Raw genomic sequence first — 21363 nt, forward strand, 5'->3', positions numbered from 1 at the left:
CTCTTGTGCCAAACTGTGGTGTCAGGTGACACAGCTTGCTGCTCCCGTTTGTCACCCATACTAAAAGCAGCCTGCTTCATCCTGTACTGCTCACCTTGAATCCCACTGACCACCTTCCCACAGCCAATGAACACACAGTCAGTGATTCTTTCATTGATCAAGATTACAGAAAATCTGAATTTACAGGACCTACCTGCTCGTGTCTTACCATGAAGGTGGTACCAAAGTCAAATGAACCTGGAAAAATCTTCAAAACACGGAATAAGCCAAGCAAGAGTTTAGGGGATTCGCTGTATTGTAGGAAAGACACACTTTCATGGACAAGCACAGAGAAGGGGAAGAAGAAGGTTTATTTTAAATAAAAGGATTCACTCTTTCTTAAAATAAAAGGGTTTACTCTTAATAAACCAGAAAATTCATTGAAGCCAGGCATCTTTCTGCTCCCGTGGGAGCTTTTGCTGCAACTGTGAGGTCTCAGATTGGACTGGAAGACAGGATTGTTGCCTTCAGGAGAAGAACTGAGTGTCGGGGTGCTCGGCAACCGGGATCTCAGCACCCTGGGACACGCTTCCCTCTCGTCTGGAGAACAGACCCTCGTTTTCCTCAGCCCTTCACATGCGCCTGGGCACCCTTCACCTCGGTGGTGACACGGACCTTGGGAGGAGGGAGGTTCTGCCACCTCGCCAGCCTTCCCAGACAACCTAGTAAGATTCGGATAGGCCTTCCAATATCCCGCCCGTAAGTACAGGAAGGACTGAAAGAAACAATCGTCCATGGCTATCTGGGATTCTAGTGCGTTCTTTAACAATATCATGGCACTTTATTAGCAAAATCGTTTCTGTGATTTGTTGGCTCGACGTCCAGATGTGTTCCTAACACTTCACCACAGACGCCACAGAGAGACTGCAGTCACGGTGAAAATGCCAAAGGGGGACCTTTAGGTAAAGACAGACTTGCTGAACAGGCGCTTCAATCCCAGACCTCACGTCTGCTCCAAAGAGCCACAGATATCAGCCGGCATGGCACGGTGACTTGATTCTGCGTCATATAAAGTCATACCTCCCTTCGTGGGTACAACGCTGAGGAAGTCCCCACTCTCCCGAGGACGTCCTCCTCCCTCTGCACCCCTGGCGCTCTGCGGGGGCTCCCCTCCAACTCGGCACTGGGACCATCGCTTCCTTCTCTGTCCCCGTCTGTGGGGCTCTGAGGGGTCCTTGAGGAGAAGCTGCTGGATGTCCTGAGCGCAGCGCAGAGCGCGGACCCACAAAGGGGCACAGGGAACAGCAGCGGACTAAAAGTAACTGCACACGGCCACAGCGAACTGCGTGGGACAAGAGCCTGGGCGGGAAATGCTCCCCCGGTTATTAAAGGGGAGCCCCTTCTCAGCATGACAAAGGACAGAGAGCCAGCCACCAGTCCCACTGGAAAGCAGAGTCATGGCTGGATGGGCCACTGCTCTAAGCGACGATGACACTTTTATATGCTTCTAATGATAACTGACCAAGAGAAAAGCGAGGTAGCATCCACTGGAAGCGCATCTGACAACGCGGCCCCCAGCAGTTCTGACCGGAAAGTGACACGTGGCCCCTTCACCATCTTGGCCTTGGCTTCCGGGGCTCTTGGGCTTATTAACAAGTTCTATCCTTTCACCCTGTCTTCCTACGTCATTTTCTAAAATCTCTGTTTAAACCCTCGGTGAATAGTCTTGGTAAGTTTGCAAGGAAATCTGGGAACTTCAAAGTTTGGGGGACATTTCCTAAAGCACGTGTCGGTAAATAAAAATGGTGGTTTAGAGAAAAACTTTTCTAAACCCTCGGGGCCCCGGCACACGGAATGTGTGTGGATGGTGAACACATACGCGGCCTGATCTACTCCAGGCTGTGCCGCTGTTTAGAGGAGGCTCCAGAGCTCACGCGCAGGGGCAGAAAGCCACAAAATAGCCCCATGCGTGGAAAGAAGAACGATAAACCCCAACGTGCTCTTTTTTCTTTCCTCTAGTTTGTGCACAAGTGTGAGGATGACTTGCTTCAACTTCTAACCATGCTGGTCCCCTAAACAAAATCCACCGATCGTTCCCAGACAACGTGTAGGCCTGTTTTGCCCCCTCGCCCCCCCCCAGCTGCTCACACCTACTGTGTTACATGCTTTAAAGAGAGTGCACAGTTGCGTCCACCAACTCAGCAATGGAAAAAAGTTTAATTGACAACCCACTTGGCAGACCAAATATATAAGCCGTAAGGCAATAAACTTCAAAGACTTGTACTGAAAATTATTAGGCCCAGGTAATTAAATTGATACATATGTTTAAATTTTACTCTATTTTTGGATTTCTCGAGTAATATTAGAGAAAAGTCAAACTTAGAGCAATAAGAAGGGGTTCCAAACAAGGTATGATATGCCACACAACAAAATGGGTCCTTTTTAGTGCAATAATATATCAAATTATCACCTCTTTTTTTGTACAGGAACACATTTCAATCAGCAATACTGTGAGAAACCAAAAAGAAATCTTACAGATCGAATATTAAATTTAGAATGGGAATAACAATCTGATTCAAAAGTCAGGGCTACTCTAATATTATCACCGTGAGGACAATGGTCACCAGTCAAGCCTGACGTACTGACAGGATGTCGGGCTCAAGTTTACTCCGATTCATAACACAAAGCAACAACCGGAAAAAAAAATACAAACTCCTTTAACGTTTGTTCCTTTTGCTAGTGACCGTTATGCTTGTGATAACAGGAAACAGTGACAAAATTCTGAAGAGTCCTAATTCAGAATCTAGAAAGAAACATAATTCTACAAACATGACAAAGAGCATGCCAGAAACATACGATACATGAGTACACGATGACTCTCACCCAAAGGTTATGTTTTCCGGGGAGAGCCCTCCTTCCTGCTCTGCCGCCTTCCACGCCTTCCCACAAAGGTCTGCGCAGTCTGGGCATCCTGAAGGGAAGCAGCCCTCATTGCGTGTCTTTCTCAAAGGCAGCCCGGTCTTTCTCTCTGCTGTTCTGTGTGACGACTTCATAAAACTTTAACCCTGAAATCCCTTTACACCTAGGGAACAGGCTCAGAAAACTGAAGTCACCTGCACAAGGTCCCACAGCGCATCCAAGCCAACGCTAAAGGGGACACACACATCTTTTGCCTTTCATGTCATCTCTCTGACGCTATCACATCCGAAACACCAAGTCCACCGTGTGGCTTTTTAGGTCACAAGAATTTCTGGGGGGAAAGGGAATAAACGTAGTGAGAAATGCATCGTTCCTAGCTGGAACATTAGTTAATACACAAGGATTTTTGGTTTGTTTGTTTTTAGAAAAATGGCACTAGTGGCATCTGTCTCCATGGCAGCAAGTGGGACATCACCTGAGGGAAGGCAATGTGATGGCGCACTCATGGGCACAGACTGCGATCTCAGACTGCAGACCTAGGCATCCTGGCCTCAGACCCCAGCGGTACCATTACTCTCACTGTGACCTCCCTCTCTGTCGGGCCCCTGACTACAGACCGGACAATGGTGATAATAACGCCGGCATCCACGTCAGTGGGTTACTAAGGATTAGGTGAGTTTGTGTCTGTCAACACGTGGAACAATTCCTTGAACATGGTAACATGCTATAAAGCAGGTGCCTATTTTTACCTTGTAGGGAGGTAGCTGCATAAAATAAATACTGCAAGGAAAACTCATTTTATGTAAAATAAATAAATAAATAAAGGCCGAGACTTCCGAAAATACAAGTTGTTGCAGGAGCTCTGAAACTTTAAGTTAAAGAGCAAGGAAAAGAAAAACAACGACATCAAATAATACCAAACGCACTTGGCCTAGGCCTCCGGCACTCACACGGTAATTCTGATCTAGTTAGGAGACTATCGTCTGTTCCCCTTCCCGCCCCCCACACCCTCCTCTTCTCCACAAATCCCACAAAACGCCAGGTTCTAACAGAGGGCCCTGAAGCCTCAGCCCTCCCGCTCATCGCACCAGGAGAAACGGGATCTCAAGTGCCAGGACAGGTTTTCCATGGAGAACCTTCCTTCCCCGCGGGCTATGAGAGGCTGCTGTCTTGGAGGCTGCCAGGCAGAGAAAGCTGGAGGGGGACCACGAGGGAAGTCAGCTCTCGGGTGTCCAGGCAAGTGAAAAACATGCGTGGGGGTAGTGCGTCTTCTTGATGGGGCTGAGCACTTGTCGTCAGAGAGCATGCACAGGTGTGGCCACCGGAAGGCACCAGAAGACCCAAAGTCCCCTTTGAAAGGGTGCGTGCCCGTCTTTCTCCCGGCCGGCCGGCGAGGCTGGGCATTGCCTCTACTGCGCATGCCCAGGTCTGCTGGGGACCTCAGGACCACGGGACCCATGCCGTCTCCATGGGGACCTCGTTTTTCCCAACTGCAGTCAGAGTCCTAAAGCGTGCCCTTTGTCACATCAGTTACTGGCTGAACATCTGCCTGAATGGCCACCGCACTGCCTGAGTGGTTACAAGCTTCCCACCGTCGGCTCCTTCAAGATTCCACCTTTGTCTCCACGACGCTTCCCCACGCAGCTGCCCTGCAGGGTCTTCCTGCTTCTCGTCTTCATGTCTGCTGTGTTTTTCCCGTGCTTGGGGCCTCCCTTTCCTCCTCTCTGCCTTCCCAACTCCTAGTTCCTCCTAGAGTTTCGGCCTCAATCTCTCCCTCCTCTTTGGCAAGCTTTTTTCTTTAGGTATTTTATATCCCTTGTATCTGCCTCCACGCGGCCCTGCTCGCCCGACATGAACCGGCCCCCGGGCTGTATTCCCATAATGGTTTCAGCACAGCAGGCATGTGTATGAAGTGGTATATCTCTCCTGGCCAACTGTAAGCTCATTTAGGGAAAATAACAGTGCTTTGTAGTCCCATAGTCCGCCACCCTCAATGCACGGAATAGGTTTGCTCGTTTGTTTGTTGTGATTTCTACAGCAATGGTTCATTCCTGTTCTATAGGCTCTGTCCACCCAAAAGACCAAGAGGTAGATAAATCGACAAGGCCTCCCCACTGCACTCTGGGTACCCAGGGAAAGAGAAGGAATGATCAGCCTTCTCAACAAAATATGAACTGTCCTTGCCCTTCAGTGGCATTCCCACTGTGAGTAGAGCTCAACTAGGGACGAAACACACACACTCAGGCCAGGTTTTAGCTTCCAGGGCCAGGAAGGGCATGCATGTGACGAAGCACAGGCAATGGTCACAGCACTGCACTAACTAAAGGTGCGTTACAGATGGTAAAAGCTCCCAGGGAGATTCCAGTGGGCTGTGGTGGTCAGGAAAGCCTTCCCCAAGGAGCTGAGATCCCTCACACGGGTGCAGGAGAAGGAAATTAAAGGCTTCCAGGTCTGCGAGGGAGCATCGCTGGGCCGGTGGAGAAGCAGCAGGAAGATCACGAGAAGAGACTACAAATGGGGACCTGCCAAGTGTGTCAGGAGATGATAAAACAATTTGTTTTGCTGGGACAGATCATCAAAGCGGTAACAGGACATAGTGCAGAAGGCATGCTTCCAGAAAAAACAGGTCGCGAGGTTTGGGTCTGATCCTACAACCGCGTTCTCTACAGTGAGATTTACGGAATAACTTAAATTGCTATTAAAGGGTTGAGTTAGAGGTTCGGTAAATAGTGTGGAAAATACTATTCTGTTTCCCTTCTGGAGATTAACTGCATATTAGAATAATAAAGGCACTGAGAAGTCCTGCAGGAAAGAGCCCCGTTTACCTCTGTCTCCTCCTATTTCAAACATTTTGTTCTGAGAACCTAATTGAAGAAATGCTGAACTCCAAACAATGCAGAGTATTAAAATAAAGTAATGTCCACATTTCTAAAAGCATAGAGCACAGAGTTCACAAAACAAAGAAGACAACATGGGAAGGGTGGGAGCTAGGACAGGGAGAGACGCGAAGGTGTGAGAGAGACGTGAAAACCTGTGAGGAACAGTCAAGTTGAGTTAGAAGGGACTCAGGCACTTTCCCACAGACTTTGCCACCATTCAGAGGGGGGGGTCCGTGAACATCTTTCAAAAGCATTTGCTTCACATTCATTTATGATTTTGTAAGTCCCTAGGTAAGAGCAGGGGAGGAAATGAAGAGGAATTTGTGTGAACACAGAAGATTGCAAGTGATCTATAAATAGCCTCTTTTCTATGTAAATGTATCTCCTTGTAGATAACAACCTCAAATCAAAGCCATGCGTGGTTTAGTGAATTTATCTTTTAAACCAGATAAGACCGGTTCCTGTGTCAACATCTAGAATCCAGAAGAATAAGCCAATCGGGGCACAAAATGATGGAAATGCTGGGAGTTCAAAGGGCAAAGTAATTAACATTCATGTTCAAAACAGGAGTGGATTTATGATTTTCAACACTTTGAATCTCCATTTATCCAGGTTCTCCATGCGAAGCATATGGAAATGCTTTAGAAATGCGGTTTCTAATCCTTTCACAGAGAGAGGAGTCTCAGGCTCAGATCATAATTTAATTCTTTCAAGGGACCATTTAGTACACACTAAAGAGCAACTCTCTGGGCTGGTATTTTCCAACGGCATTTCCAGAACTTGCATTCCTGGAGACGCCAATGGACACCGCACAGGAAAAGGGGTTCTCTGGCCAGGCGTGGGGAACGACAAGGTTCATGCAGATTGTTACTGCCAGGCTGCTCAGAGCCGTAGCCCGTGTTACAGTGGGCATCTGTCCTTAGTTCCGCGTTCACTCCGCCAGCCAGACCCTTCTGGCCTGCGGACCATATGGGGCTGACGTCCCTCGAACAACCTTTCCGGAGACACAAGACTACCTGTCCCTCCCCACCACCACCAGCGCCACCCAGGAGTTCACTAGCTTCATAGGCGAGAAGATTCCGAGCCGTTATGACAGCAATAATCCAGGCGTGACAATGGGTGGGCTCCCTGGTGTGGTCCAAGGGCTCGGCCACAAGCCGGAAGCCCTCGCCGTTTCGGTCGCCTCGCCTCGAGCAGGAAATACACGTCATCACCCCTTCCTTGCGGGCCGAGGGGGCCCTGGTGGGAGCGTGCTTCACACGAGGAAATCGCGCTCGCCGGGGGTCGGCAGACACTGCCCGGGAGAAGAGGCGCGCGCCCCACTCGGCCCCTCTAAGCCCCGCAGCACGTGGTCTCTCCCGTGGCACAGATGCGTGGAGGTTAAAAGTCCTTTCCATGAGAACAAACCTAGTTTTTTCCCCCCAGTTTGTCAGCCCCTCAAGCACCACTCTCGTGCCGTTGAGCCTTTTTCTGGTTCTTCAAACACGTCCCCCACTCACGCCCACCACAAGACCTCACGCTTCTCCCGTGCACGGCTGTACCTCCCCAGGTCCTCCCAAATGTCACTGCTGCAGAAGGACCTTCCCTGATCACCCATTTGCAAGGAAGCTCTGGTGGCCGTCCCCAGCCCATTGACCTACCTTATCCTCTTCATAACACTCAGCATTATTTCAAATCATCTTATGCACTGAGGTATGTTCTGTAGCCTGGCTCCTGCCTCTAGATGGCAACCCTGGCTGCCCCAGGCACTGTGCTCTCGTGTCTGGGAGTCAGGAGACGCTCACCCTCACCAAGGACCTGCTGAGCACCTGCAGTGGAGGGCGCTGGGACTTGGCAGGAAGGGAGGGGGGAGACACGTGCCAGGGGAGAGAGAATGCTAATGGTCTCCTTTTTACCCGGACGGGGCTTACCAGCGTGTGTTCAGTTCATGAGCTGTACATTTGTATTTCAGCTCTCTTCGGGGTCTTGATTCAAACTAAAATGGCTTCTGATGGATTAGTGAATACAGAACCATGACCACAGGAATAATGATAGGTGTTCCTATTTTTGAGGACCCATGATGAGCCTCACACTTTGCTAGAAACTTTCTTCGTCTACGCCATTGCATGAAATCCTCAGAAACACCCTATAAGTTATTATTAGCACACCCGTTTTACAGATGAAGAAACTGAGGTAAGCAACTGAGCAAAACTGGGATCCCAAACCAGCTTAATCTAATTCTAAAATTCACATGTGTAAACCCCCCTTTACAAGGCCCTTCTAAACTCAAGACTGGTATTCTGAGGCGTCCTCATTTTCTGCCTAGAGGCTGTCACAGGCAAAGAGTGGCTGAGTGCTCGCCTTACTGGAACCTTCCCGGGCACCCAGCAACCCCACAGCCGGACAAACGCCTGCCACCTGTGCATCAGACACACCCGGAATGGTCTGGTCTGGCCCAAATGCAGACAGCGGGCAGCGAGGGCCCTGACTGCCCAGCGCAGCCACGGGGAGGACCCGCCAAGGTCACGGGACAGCGCACTCTCACCTGGGTATTCACTGGACTCCCCGGGAGTGGGCGGCTTTTTCTCTGACCTGGGGCCTCTCGTCTGCTCCTGAATCTGAAATCTGACCACATTCTGGCGTTTTCCCCCACATGACTTAGAACTTCTTTGGGAGAAACAACACTGGGAGTTCGGGCAGATCTGGGGAAATAAGCCGGAGTGGGGAGAAAAATACACTCACACCGTTGGACTAGTGCGCCGTGACAGCAGCTGAAAGGGATGTGTTTCTCCAAACCGAGGGTCACCTTGGAGTGATTAGCCCGGCTGCCAACACACGATCCCCCTGCCAACGCCTCATGGTGGCACGAACAGGAAGGAGTTTGGCAGGCGAGGACTGCGGGAGAGGCCTTGACGTACACCCGCGGAAACGCAGAGGGAAATGAAATTGTTTGCTTTTCTTCCAGGTGTCGGACAGACTCCCCCAGTTTCTATGGGGTTCATTATAACGGTGTCAGACCCCATCAGGAACTTGACGGCCGCCACACAGTATCAAATAAGTCAAGAGAACCTGCTTTTGTCCCCTTTGAAGTTTCCTTAAGTTGCTCTGAATAGCGTCTCCCTCTGCCAAGTTTCCTGTGTCTTGCATAAGGACATACTTTCTAATTAGCATATCACAAATATTCCCGATCGGCTTTAAAAGCCCAGGTACATTTTTAAGTGTTTCTCTTAAAGTACATCAGGATTCTTTTGCACTCTCTAAAGAGATAAGAGAATTACAGCGATGTGTTGGCTCGACTTTCCAACGCTTTTTTCTTTTCTTTTCTTTCCTTTCCTTTTCTCCTCTTTTCTTTTCTTTGTTTTGTGACTAGGACGGTGGCAGGGAGTGGGCAAAGGTCAAAGAACTGGAAGCCAGAGTCCTGGATTCAGTTTCAGCTCAGCTGTTAATTAGCTGTGTCACTTGAGGCAAATTTTGTGAAGCTTGAATAATTTTTCTTCTCCTTATTAAAAAAAAAAAGGGAGCAAGTTATGTTCTTTGATTTAAAAATTCACAGTGAACTCAACACAGAAAAAGGGTTAGGCATCAGCCAAAGGGATGTGCTTTAAAGAGACACAGATATTTAACTGCAGAATTAGGTATATTGCCTTTGAACAGCAAAAAACCTTCTGCTTCTTGCCTAGAGAGGTACAGGTGTAGTTTTGCCTAGTTCATCTATTTTGACAAATATGTCAATATACGCACACACATTCCAATCTGCCTTTATATCAGTGCATATAAGTGACAAGAATTAATTCTAATAGGAGGAATATTGGAACAATGAAAATAAAGTCTGAGGTACTAAAAAGGCTTTCTTGTCTTTTGGTATAATAGAAAAAAATCTAATCAAGTCAATAAAATAATGTGAAGTTCCCAGGAACACCTGGGTTTCAGGATTTCACCAGTACGATCAAAATCCCCTGAACACAGAGCTTTCCCTTGGTTTTGATTACAAGGTAATGGGGAGCGGGGACCATGCCGGCCGTGTGTGCTTCACCGTTTAATCAGCCTAATGAAACTGCCTGCCGGGTGGGTGGACAGACACTTCCACGTGCAGGCCCTCATCCCTGGACCTGCCATCTCTTCCTTGTCGTGGCCACACCAATACCCTCCATCTGGCCCCGAACTTCCTCCAAGGGTGGCCCATCGCACCCCGTTTGGGGGGCTCCCCCCACCCCGTGTCCTCTCTGATCACCACCAACTTAACTCAGTCAGTGTCCGTGAGACTTCAAGACTAGCTGCATTGTCACCCATCTGGGCCCGCTGCCGCCAAAGCAGCGTGGCTGTGTTGTGTGTGTCTATTTACACAGCTGTCTCCTGCTGCACTGAAGCAGGAGCCCGAGGGCGCAGGTGCCCGGCCACCTCTGCCGCCCAGGACCCGCGCGGCAACGAGGGAGAGGGAACATGGACAGAGGGGAAGCGAGGCACTGGGGACACCCCAAGAACTGTCCTTCCCTCATCCCGAGGGGCCGTCTAAACTATTTCAAATTACATGCAGTCATGAAAAATTATTACAAATAAATATATTTATAGATGTGGAAAAGCAAGCCTATAGGTTATATACAAAAAAAGTGGCTACAAGACAAGAGATAACAGGACCACAATTTGTAAGACAGTTTTATATATGAGAATATTTAGAAATACAGATATTTAGCTATACAGAGAAAAGTTTAGGAGGGTAACTATCAGAGCATCCACAGGGATGTTAAATAAGGGGGGAAATGCGTGATTTTTCTTTTCTTGCTTTCTCCTTATCTGCATTTTCTGATTTTTTTCTAGCATGCACATAAACCACTTGGGTAATTTTTAAATATCTCCCTGAATAAGTCAATAGGCCCTTTATAAATATTCACGAGTGCGGCGAGGCGGTGGTGAGGATTTGGCCGCAGGCGGTGCAGGGGGTAGAGGAAGCAGGAAGCAGAGCTGAGAGCAATTAGGAGCCCGAGCTGTCAGGAGTGGGTGCTGACTGCGGGATGCGTTTACGGGAAATCAGAGCTCGGGTACGATCCCCGAGTTTTCAGCCTCCCAAGCCGAGGGGAACGGGGCTCCCTGGCCGGAAATGGGCAGCCCCAAGGGCAGCGAGCCTGGAGGGGAAGCGTAGTTCCACTCAGCCCGCGGGCTACGGCAGGTGCTCATGGGGCATCCAAGAGAAACTGAAGTTCAAGGTTCGGGCCCGCGGGGGCTGCGGGTCTAGGAGTCACCCCCGCCCAGGTCAGGCTAGGTGGCCTCCAGGGGCGCTCACGGGAGCCGTATTCCTCCTTGAGGGGCAGCTCCCGGGCTGTGCAGAGGTGACGTGCATACTTGTCTCTTCCTCCGGAGACCACAGACCCCAGGAGGCAGAGACACACCTGTCTGTCAACATTCCACCCTCACAGCCCACGTGCCCACGTGGACGCCTGGTGCACAGCAGGTACTCAGCGACCTGCTGGGAAGTGGGCGACTGAACCCCCTAAGGGGCTGGCAGATGGAGGAGCAGGGGCAGAACAAGGAGGGGGCGCAGAACAAGGAGCAGGGCGTGAGGGACCCCCGGGAAATGCAGAAGCCGGGAGGGAGCAGTAAGTGGAGCCAAGGAAACAGATGCAGAACAGGAAAGGCGCCTTTCCAGGAAGCCGGGAGGGGAGAGGCCGAGAGCTGGCAGAGACAGCAGGGAGACAGCTCGCGGATGACGGGGACGCTGATGACTCAGGGGAGAAGAACTGGGAGGACGACGTGAATGAGAGCAGGACAGCGTTCCCCGCTGTGTGGGGAGCACGGGAGGCGGCCCCGCTCCTGGCGTCAGGGCACAGCTTCGGCCCCGAGAGCGGACCTGCCTGTGCCGGCGCGCAGGAGGCGGCAGCTCGGACGGACGGACGGACGGACGGACGCAGCAGGCCTTGGCTCCACGCGGACGACCGCCGGGGGAGGCAGAGGGTGGCCCTTGAGAAGGAAGAGGGGGGCTGTTGGCCCCCCAGCCCCTAACCCTGCAGCACGCCACTCTAATTACACACTCACGTCACTCACTTGGAAGGCACAGCCCGAACCTTCGGAACTCTCCTTAGTAAATTCTCCACGCGAGCTGGTAGTTGCTTCAATCCCACAGGATAAGTGCCGCAGAGAATAGTCACAGACACAAATACATATGCAGTAACTTTGCAACAGACGCCACTGCAGAACAGACTATTTTTAAAGTAGCACCTTGACATCTTCCTTCTCTTCTTTCCTAACAGAAAATCACCCCGTTGTGCTTGGGCAAGGGAGCTACCATCCTTCGGGATCCGCGCCAGTTCATGGCAAGGTGACGATCACGGGGACCCCCCTGCCCTCAGCTGCGAGCCAGCTGGGGATGGGGAGAGAGCGAGGCGCTGGCAGGGCTGCCCTTGAGTCTGGATGGAGACGGACCTGTGACGGCCTGGCCGGGATCCGGGGGCGCATACTCAGGGCGTTTCGGTGAGAGGTACATCTCTGCAGCGGGGCTCCCCCAGAACCCTTCCGGAGCCCCCAGCGAGACTGGGAATGAAACCCTGGACCAGAAGCTGACTCGGGACAGGCCTGCCAAGGCCGCGGCAGGCCTCAGCCACAACACCCGGCTCCTGACGCACGCCCGAGCCGCGGAGACCAGCGGAGACCAGAGCCATCTGAGGCTCCGCATGATGAACTCCGCCTTCCTATCAAGCAGGCACCTCGGCAGCTAAAATGTCAAATGTCGCCTCAAAAAGAAGGCAGGATGGAGGCGAAGAGCTCGCCTTTGCCCACCATTGCACACGTCCATACAAAGCATTAACATTCCTCGTTCGCAACAGGAGAAACCCACTAGGCCTATTTAGTACTTTTTCCTTATGCTTTAAGATACTTAATGTAAACATAAAAAAAGTATATTGTAAACAGAGTCGTAATAGACTTGACCGAAGATTTTCCCACATACTGAGATATTTCTACAATGTATGTGAAATATCTGACCATTCATTTTTCTTCAATAACGAGCTCAGATTTCCAAGCTCCTCCTGCCATAAGTTACACTTTCCAGCAAAAAAAAAAAAAAGCAAACGTGTGGACACTGGAGTCCATTTAATACTCTGAAACAATAATTTATCAGACAGGACCCCAATGTCCAGAAAACCTCATGGCCCCTTTTCCATGTGCTTCAGTACTTCCCCAAGACTAATCTGCATCATTAATTAAAGAAGTGGAATGGGTTGTGGCCAGGTGGCTCAGTTGGCTCCCATACACCAAAAGGTTGCAGGTTCGATTCCCAGTCAGGGCACACACCTATGTTGCAGAGGCAACCCATTTCACTCTCTCTCTCTCTCTCTCTCTCTCATCAATAAACATACCTTCAGATGGGAATTTAAAAAAGAAGAAGAAGAGGAATGGCCTATGCTAACTTGAGAGAGCACCCTGCAGTAGGAGAGACTCACATTCAGGCTTTAGTTGCAAAGTGAAGAGTTAGGGTGAGTGGTTGTCAGAACTAAACACTTAAACTACTGTGTGCGATTCGGCTTCCTTGCTAAGCCAGTGCTCAACAGGTATGGAAATTCCTCTGGTCATTTCCACCTTCCCTCATTTTAATTCAGCCAAATGCTCCTTATTGGATTATTCTGAGAACTTTAGGTTACCCAAGAAAAAAATTGGGGCAGAGTTTGTTGCTAAATATTAAGATTTTAGGGCTTGAGAGGAAAGAACAAGTCTATCCATGGCACATTCCATATCCAGGAGACTAGTCTAAGTTTCAAAGAGCTAAGATTTTAATGTTGCCAAACTAGCCAAGATTTGCCAAGTGTGGCACCAAATTCATATGCACATTTAAAAAACACTCCATTTGTAAACAATCTTCCATATGCATTGAACAGAAAAGCGCTAAGTGACAATTAACTGGCTGACTTCTGCAATCTGTCATTAATTGCTATTTTCAAGTTAAAATCATCCCATTACATTTTATTTTCTGTGCTCTATACCAAACGCATTTCTATTTCTAATAGAAAGTTTCTAGTTCTCAATGAGAATTCTAATACTGTGCCTGATGGTCCCATTCGCTCTTTTCATGTAACCATTTTAGGTAAATGGGCTTCTCCTTCACTACCTGTTATTTTAAAACATGCATCCACTTTTTATAATAAAACAAATTTCATCTCCCTGCTTCCTAACCACCCCACCCCCAGCTCCCCAGTAAATCTAGTTTTTCAAGATCTAGAATTAATAATTTTAAGTGCAAGATCTCTGAACAAATAAAAGTCCTGATTAAAGCACACACAACCTAAAACTTAAACACACACACACAAAGATATTTAATGCAGGCTCATCTGAAAGAACCTAGTTTTGGATAATAAATAGAAAACTCCAAACTAAGTCATCTATAACAATGATAAACCAATTTCTTGTTCAAAACACTTAAATGTGCTTCAGAATGATCCTTCCAGTTTCTGGAAAGAACACGAAAACACATTGCTAAGAACAGTCCGATTGGAGAGCGATTTACCAATAATTCTGTCTTTACAGAGAAGTCATGAACCTATGAAGGCCTGGTCTAGTCAAGGTTTATAGCAATGGTATTTCCCACGTGGGGCACAAAAGTAACTCTCCTGGATGGTCCAGATTTCAGACAAATGAACTATTAGTACTGCTGTCCCCAGAAAAAAAGTTGTCAGGTTTATGACGTATTATATTTAAAACTTCAGCCCCATTTCTTCTAACAGCACATCCCAGAGCTCAATATACTTACTCTCCGGTCTGGGTCCTGGCTTTCTGGCTTTGCAGAGGTCTGTGAAGTGTACAGATGGTAATAATCTGGCTTACTCCAAATCCTGAAGACTGCTTCTTGTATTCTCCCAATTTCCTTTCGTGCCAGAGCTGTCGTTCCCCTCCAGAGTTACCGCACGTTAAGCGAAATTGCTGTCAACATTTTATTACATTCAGCGCTTCAGGTTTCCTGATAGCTAACTCCCAAATTAAAGATAGCCACGCTCTGTGTATTTTTCGATCCTCTTTTTCTTTTTTCCCTCCATGGCAGGGTGCTGGGCTGTCCCTACGCGGCACAGAGATTTAAAGTCGTACGTTTCCAGACGGCACTCAAACACGAAGGCAACTCTTCCCTGCCTTCCGACACTTCTGCCCTTTGCTGCTTGCGCTGGCAGAGTTAATTTTCCCACACTCTGCTGTAATGGTGACGGGCTTGTCTGGGCAGGTAAGATAACACTTGGGCAAGAGATTAAAACCCACACTGCAGTCATTAAGCGCCTACAGGGCCGGGCCCTGAATCCATTCAGCTCAGCCTCCGAACACCGTCACCTGACTTGAAAAGCAACCGGAAAAGCCGAACAACGAAGACGACCTCCAGTTGGCACTTCCAGCCCCTCCAACCACCTGCGCTGGATGTAACAACACAGCACTGCAGCCCGGAGGCCAGAACAAGGACGGAATGCCTAACCTCCCTTCCGTCTCACCTGAACGATGGGAACTGGGAACCACACTCCTGAGGGCTAGAACCAGGGTGACTTCATTTCTATCTGCCCAGAGCAGTTCTAGGGTGCAATTATCCCTCACACTGCCTTTCCCTCTCAAGTGTCCTGGTTTCATCCATCCTTCGTTACCTTATCTATAGCTCTGACCTGAGTTCTGGGAAGTTCTTTCCATGTGCCATGTGTGTTTGAAAAACTAGTCGACACCCCTACCTCCCACATCACAGTGGCCAATAACTATTCCACCCTGCCGTTAAGAACATAAAGCCTGTGTATCACTTATGTACTCTGACAACAACTTAGGAAACCATTAATTTTATGAGACAGGTGTTAATGATTTTCCTATTTCCTTACTGTAAATCCTTTGAAAACCCACCTCTAATTTAACACAGAAAAAAAGCATCCTTCCTGGCTTAAAGGAAGGCTCCTCCCAAGGCACAGGGCATGGCTGGGTGATTCACCCTGGAATAATTGTGAGGTGGGCACCACAATCAGCACCTGCCTTCATCCCATTGCTGCCTGATCACTGAATGAAGGGGAAAGTTGCACCCTATTCTTCTTTTGCATTAAAAAAAAAAATCTCACTACAGAATCTTGTGGGCTATCCATAAATAACAATTTACTGTAAATAGAAATCATACAGAATAATAAACACGAAGCCGGGCCCGGGGCATGAGGAAGATGGAACTCTTCATTTTCTGTTTTTGTTTTTGTTTCTTGGTCCTTGATGAGGCATAAGAACATGCCATGTGCTGAGCTCCTTCTCCCTGCCCTCCCCTCAGCCAGCCTCAGCCCATCATTACCCTGATAGCTCCAGCCTTGAATCCCAGCTGCACCCGCTCTCCCAAGCCCAACTTCGTATCATCAGTTACTAACATCTCTACCTAGATGTCACACTCAAGGGGTTCTAACTCAAAAATGACTGCTACTTCAACAGTCTGTGTGTTTGAGGCCAGCCCTCTAGCCTCAAACCCCAACATTGTTTTCCTCTTGCCAAGTCCTGTAAATGCTATTTCGAAAATGTTTCTTGTATCCATCTCTTAAAGGTCCCATCCTTTCCTCTCCCTCCCCAACTGGGACCACCGGATCCCCATTTGTAATAGGCTCAGCCCAGTCTTCAGTTCCCATCACCCATCCCACCCCGAGACCGAAGAGCTTTAACGTGAGCCGAGCCGTCCACACCGGGGCCTTGCATCAGGCCACGCTGCCGGCCAGGCCCTCCCTAAAGTCCCGGGTCCAGTCAAAGAGCTCCAGGTCCCGGAACCCCAGCCTGCCTCCCACCCCCAAATAACAGGGCTTCGCCTCTGTACCTGGTTCCCAAGCTCCTGTTTGGGTAACCGCCCAGCACATCGGGCCCCTCCGAGGTCTGGGACGCTTGCCAGGTTCCCAGCTTGGCCCTGCATAACCCTTCTCCCATCTCCTGTTCACACCCAGAGGGAACGAGCTGTCTGAGGGCCTGGCGATGGCCACACCTGTCAGAAACCAGCTCAAAAACGGAACGTGAACTCCCAGCAGGCAAAAACCAGGGCCAGAAACCAGGATTGCTCTTCACTCTCTCTGGGCCCTGGCATGAGCTTGGGACTCCTGGCCCAGCTTTGGACATGCTACGGGCTGTGTCCTACCTTGGCTCTCGGTGGACCCTTCTGGTTTCACCGCTGTTACAGGACCGGATATTCTGCATTTCTGTTCCTCGTTCCCCATCCGCCTCGTCCCCAGTTACATTGACAGCTTGCTCCGAGTGGGGCGTGGATGGGAACAAAGCAGTGAGCCACCACCCTTCTGAGCAGCCATCCCCATATCAGCCATCTCTCCTGGCTTCTGCCCACCTCACAGCCATCCTCCTCCTTTTTTCCTGGCTTACAGACCCTGATCTTTTGATCACTTGAAGGACAGGCCCTTCCTCAGCCCCAAGAACCCCAACTTGTCACGGTAGTATCATTTCTTTTGGCCAGTGACCGACAGAGGTAGACAGGTGACCTATTCGTGGCTCATTTAACGTAAGAAGTCTTCTGAGGAGGATTTTCTGTCCCAAGTTAAAAAAAAAAAAAAACCACTAGGGAAATGCCTTGTGCTGATTATCTGCCTTGAATGCACAGGAGGTACCAGGAGCTACAGCAGCCATCCTGAGACGAGAAGGCAGCCACGGAGGACCTGGGAGTCACTACTCTGACAGTGAAAGAGAAAGGCAGGTAGGGCTTGAGTTCTTAACAGCATCATTGGGCTACTTCTCTAGCCCTTGCCAGTCCAGCTCAGGCCTCTGGTTGAAGCAAATAAATTCCTATCTGTCTGAGCCAGGGTTAGTCATTTTATGGTCCAGACAACCGAACGCTGTTCCCCTGATTGAAAAGACGCATAAACTACACAACCTTCTGGGAAGACTGGACTGTGTTGGGTGCCTACAGTTAAGTACAACAGCTCAATATCCCTCCATTTCCTACTCCATTCTGCTACAATCTCTCCCCTGTCTGACTCGCTTTACACCAAAGGTAGTAAGGTAGCATTTTGCACATAGCTCACACATGTGTTTTCTTTTACATGCAGAATATTTTTAAAACACATGTGCACAGTGTTATCAGTAAAAATAGCGAAGGAGGGAATTCCATGGGCAAGTCCTTCCATAAAACACTGAATAAACTGGCAAAAACTGTCAGAATCAACTTTATCTGAAATCTGGCAACTTGTTAAAGGTTTACAGCAACCAGGCGAACACATAATCATGAAAAAAAAAAAAAAACTAAACAGCAATGAGAGGTATTTGTAGCATTTTTATGTTTCCTAGTCCCATGCCGCCCTCTCCCCACCTAGCTCAACAGTGGTCTTGAAGATGGCAACCTACTTCCCTGGTGGGGGTTCCTGGTACTGGAAGAAACAGAGAAAACCTTCTTTTCAAATAGTTGTGGTTATTTGTTTTGACCTTCCTGGTGCTCCCTGAAGGTCTGGTGAAGATGACTTGTCTTTATATCCCCTAATTCTGAACTCTCACTGGGTGAAGAAGTGAGTACCCAAGAAGCATTTGGCAAAAATGTTTACAGGCTAATGAATTAGTTGCCGCCACTTGGGACAAGGGACACTGTCTGGGGCAAACAACAGACAGACCAAAAAGCCTGGGAGGAATGGATAGCAGTGAGACCCTCTGGGAAATAAGGACTCTGAGAAGTCCCCTCATATTCCTTGGAATCTAGAAGCTCATACCCATGCCCAGAGCAGGGTATATGCTCAGAAGATCCCCAAGGAGGCTCTAATCTCTTGCTTCTGGCTGACGGACAGGCTCTGCATAGCAGGAAGTGAGGGCGGGCGGAGTGGTAAACTACATGACTAATTGGTGAAGGTAAGTTCCAGCACACAGCCAATGAGCTCTCTGATTTTATTCTTTTTTTTCCTTCATCTTCCCCATCCCTTCTTTCTTCTCCTCCTTCTTTTTGTTTGAGATATTTAAAGAAATATCTGTCAAATCACTAGCTGATCACTAAGCTAACGAAACAAAGACTTCAGCGGCATACACGACAAGGAATACAGACTTCACAAAATTAGATCAGCAAACTCACTAAACAAACTAACAAGGGCAACCACAAAAAAAAAAAAAAAAAAAAAAAAAAAAAAAAAAAAAAAAACCACAGAAACAACAAACCCTGGGAAGGAGAGAAAAACTGATTTCCAGAGTAGCCACACTGCAATATTTAAAATATCCAGTTTCCAACAAAAAAAGTATAAGACATGCAAAGATACAAGAAAATATGACCCATACACTGGAATAAAAAAATAGTATAAACTCTCTCTGAGGAAGCAAGATACTGCCCTTACTAGGCAAAGACTTTAAATCAACTATTTAAAATAGTCTCAATAAACTGAAGCAACCCATGTACAAAGAACTAAAGAAAACCATGAAAATAGTGTCTCACCAAATAAATAATGTCAATAAACAAAAATCGTAGAAAGAAAACAAACAAAAAAACCTCTGGAATTTAGTATAATAACTGAACTGAGAGGTTCAACCGTAGATTTAAGCAGACAGAAGAAGAAATCGGTGAACTTAAAGATAGGCCCGCTGAGATTGCCCAAACTTAGTAGAAGGAAGAACAAAGAACTCAGAAAATTGAGCAGAACCTAAAAGAACTACAGGACACCGTGGAGCATACCAACAGATAATGGGTGTCCCAGAAAGAGAAGTGAGAACGGGAAGTACCGAACAAGTGAACATATTGTGGCTGAAGCATTGATCTATATTTCCAGGAAGCTCAACGAATCTCAAGTGTGATAAACTCAAAGAGGCCCAGACTGGGACACATCGTAATCAAAGTATTGAAAACCAAAGAGAATCACAAAAGCAGCAAGAGAGAAGAGACTTGGCATGTGTTGCAAGATTAACAGCTGATTTCCTATCAGAAACCAGGGAGGCCAGAAGGCAGTGGATTTCATTCTGTGTCCTATAAGAAAATAACTCAACTAAGAATTCTATATTCATTAAAACTCTTTCAAAAATGGAAGAGAAACTCGGACATTCCCAGAGAAACAGAAACTGAGAATGTCTGTGGCTAGTCGCCTGCCCTACAAGAAATGCTACAGGGGTCCTTCATGCTGAAATGAAGAACACGAGCAATAGCGTGATCCCCATGAAGAAGTAAATAGACTGGCAAAGGTAACTACGTAGACAAATGTAAAAGCCAGTGTTCGTGTATATTATTTATTTCCCTTTCCTATAGGACTGAAAAGACAACTACATAGAATAATAATTATACCTCTGTGCCAATGGGCACCCATGGTAGAAAGATGTAATCTGTGACAATCCATCACGTGCACAGAAGAGAACAGTAGGTCTGCAGCAGATGGGAGGTCACAGTCCTACAGCATGGAATGGCACCGCCCCCTACAGAAGACCTCCTCCTCTCTTTTTGGGCCACTCCGCCCCGTTCCACTTGTTACCTGCTTGGTCTCTATGAGCACTTGGGTTTGTAACTCCTGTGTTTGAAATGGCTGCCTAACTCACCGTGCTTCTGCTTACAAACCTTAAATGGCTCTCCATCTCCTAGCAAATAATATTCAATCGTCTTGAGGGCACCGAAGAGGCGGAATGCCCGTTCCCTACTGGACAGGACCTTTACTAAACCTTTGCCAGTGTGAAGTCCACCCAGACGATTCCAGGGACGTCCCTTACCCATCCCCTCCCAGAAGGTGTCTCTCACTCTCTGGACCCCTGGACCCTTTGAGCGGCACTTCTCTGATGTCTGAATTGCGTCTTATTTTGCGTTTAGCTGTGGTGAACATTTCTACATGTCCAGCTGGGAAAGATGACCTGAGTGGACATTTAAGAAACTGTCTTCGTGACAGCCTTCAGGAGACCATGATGTTGCCTAGGTTTCCCTTGCACCATTCACAAAATAATGAACCAATACCTGCTTCATGAAATTCCTGTGATAATTCAGTGGTGTGATTTGCAATCTGTAAAATTCTGTGCCCTGCGAGGTAACAGGTTAGCCCGAGGTTAGACTCCATATTTTAGTCACGTTTATGTGTCCAACAAAAATACTCAGCACATAGTAGGTGGGATGCTCAATAAATCTGTGAATTGAATTAACATGTTGCCTCTGTGGTGAGAAGGAGCTGAATAATGTAAAACCATTTACAAGCATTTTTATATGCGAACTTAGCATCTTATCCACAATCTCTGCCCAAGATGAGCAATACAATAATTTTTTTAATGGATGCAATTAAGTGACTCACCTTTAGTTTTAACATAAGCAATGGCTTCTTTTACTACTAACATGTCCTTTTTGGTATGTAAAAATTCTCTGAACTCAGGCTGTTTTTCACAGTTCAATAATCAAATTGCCAAAAGAAAGTGAGCAAAAGAAAGCTGACTGCATTACGTAGAGCAAAAGTATACCCATTTTAAAAAATAAAAAACGATCTTTAATACAAAAGGATTGTTTAAATAAAACTGGCGTTATAGTAAAATAAAGCAACTGCTCACCTTGGTCTCACTCACCTACAAATGTCAGACAGCCTTGAAGAGGAAAATGAGTTCACAGATTTGTTTTTCTGGAAACCAACTCTTGCTTTCCTGAAGACATTTCTCAGCACGGAAATATTTAGCTGACCCGTGGGAACTCTCTATGCAGTAGCGAGAGTCTGAGAAAAAAAAT

At 47.9% G+C, this 21363-nt stretch overlaps 1 protein-coding gene across 3 annotated transcripts in view; it reads right to left on the reverse strand.

Annotated features, from left to right (window-relative positions):
• Nucleotides 1–14871, reverse strand: part of STOX2 (storkhead box 2) — a 143721-nt gene extending 128850 nt beyond the window's left edge. For all 3 annotated transcript variants that reach the window (XM_090258309.1, XM_090258311.1, XM_090258310.1), the window contains exon 1: nt 14488–14871. The gene's annotated coding sequence lies outside the window, so the exon portion shown is untranslated. The remainder of the gene's footprint in view (nt 1–14487) is intronic.
• Nucleotides 14872–21363: the final 6492 nt, after the last annotated feature.

This window comes from Furipterus horrens, unplaced genomic scaffold (genome assembly GCF_987537825.1).
Source record: "Furipterus horrens unplaced genomic scaffold, mFurHor1.1.pri manual_scaffold_12, whole genome shotgun sequence".
Taxonomy (NCBI): Eukaryota; Metazoa; Chordata; class Mammalia; order Chiroptera; family Furipteridae; genus Furipterus; species Furipterus horrens.